We start from the raw sequence: 1,458 nt of genomic DNA, 5'->3' as shown, positions 1-1,458 counted from the left end.
TGATTTCTTTGTGCAGTTGCAACTCATTTCCGTGACTTGATTTCCCAACAAGGAGATAGATTGTAGCGCTGCTCTTCTCTGCATGAGCTTTCTTTAGCCACCATTAAGAATTATAGTGGAGTAAAAGCATTTTCTTATTTAATCCAAAATGTACTCGTTTTCTCTTTTTGAATATTAGTCATGAAATTCCTTATTTTTCTAGAAATTGACTGATAAATATCTGACAGAGCATAGATCAAATGTGTATTCCAAAAAGGAAGAGAGAACTAGAACCTCATACTAGATGGAAAGGATGTATTGTAAACTGTCTATGGTTAGGTATTACAGTAAATGAGTGTTGGAATGATTTTTACCCTCTGTGTTCTTTTTTAAGAGACTGTAGCTCAGTGCTTACAAGTCATAAGTGTATATATAATTCTTAACTTGCAGAACTCTGTTTCGTATAACCCAACACTCATCACACTTAAACTTTAATGCCATCATTGACCAAAAATGCCTCCGGGCTACTCATGGTTTATTTATGTCATTGTATGTTACTACCTCAGCCTCAGCTGTGAGAGAAGACACATTTATACCTGGTGGTAGAAAAGCTGTGGTGGATATGCTCCTCTTAGAATAACTCTCCAGGCTCTGTTACAGCCTCAGAGTCAATGCACGGTAAAGTAGACACCGAGACAACATACAGTGCAGAGCAGTGGAAAGAGGTTAACGGAAGAAGGGCTGAAAATAGACCAAGTGGAGAAAGTCCTGCTCAGAAAAGGAGGAGAAGGAAAATCACTAGAATAATAGAGAGTTGAAAAAGGAGTGACACCCAATAAAAGGACAGGTAGGAAGAGAAGTGATCAGGTGAGGGGGAGATAGGTACTCTCCCTTACGGAAGGTGTGGGGAAGAGGAAAAAGAAAAATGGCTGCACCTCCTCTACGTATGAGAAGCTAAATCCAAGTTTCAGCAGTGAGTATCTCACTCAGATAATATCCAGTCTGAATACAGGAGGACTAAGTAGCCAGCTCAGAATCATAAAGATTTTTAAAATCAATTGTGCCTGATTTTCAGAGTTTATAACTCAGATGTTAAACCCCAAAGTACTTACCATTCCGGCCATAGGTATTTTATAGTTACTCAAAGCATAGGCCTTATGGCTTACATTTTAAGCATGTTAAGTAAACATTTCAAAATATTCTTGTATCATGCCAAATTAAATTCTCTCTTTTCACCTTGTACTTCCCTTTGTTTCCCACTTTTTAGGGAGTTTTTGGATTTTAACAACCTAGTCATTAGTAGTAAAACAGGGTCTAGAAATGTATTCTACGGTCTGAATTTAGCTTAAACACTATGATAGGCAGAAGTTAAGCAGAGACCATTTTCACTGATTAATTTCTAGTAACTAAAAGGGGTGTTTAGGGCCGGCCCGGTGGCGCACTGCTACAGTGCACCGCTTGGGAGTGCGGTGGCGCTCC

At 39.0% G+C, this 1,458-nt stretch overlaps 1 protein-coding gene across 1 annotated transcript in view; it reads left to right on the top strand.

Moving 5' to 3' along the window:
* Window positions 1–1,458, top strand: part of MPC1 (mitochondrial pyruvate carrier 1) — a 9,195-nt gene that overhangs the window by 3,873 nt on the left and 3,864 nt on the right. The gene's annotated exons all lie outside the window — the stretch shown is intronic.

The sequence above is a fragment of the Galeopterus variegatus genome, unplaced genomic scaffold (genome assembly GCF_000696425.1).
Source record: "Galeopterus variegatus unplaced genomic scaffold, G_variegatus-3.0.2 Scaffold10461, whole genome shotgun sequence".
Taxonomy (NCBI): domain Eukaryota; kingdom Metazoa; phylum Chordata; class Mammalia; order Dermoptera; family Cynocephalidae; genus Galeopterus; species Galeopterus variegatus.
Note: the sequence above shows the minus strand (reverse complement) of the source record. Positions and strands in the feature narration are given on the sequence as shown.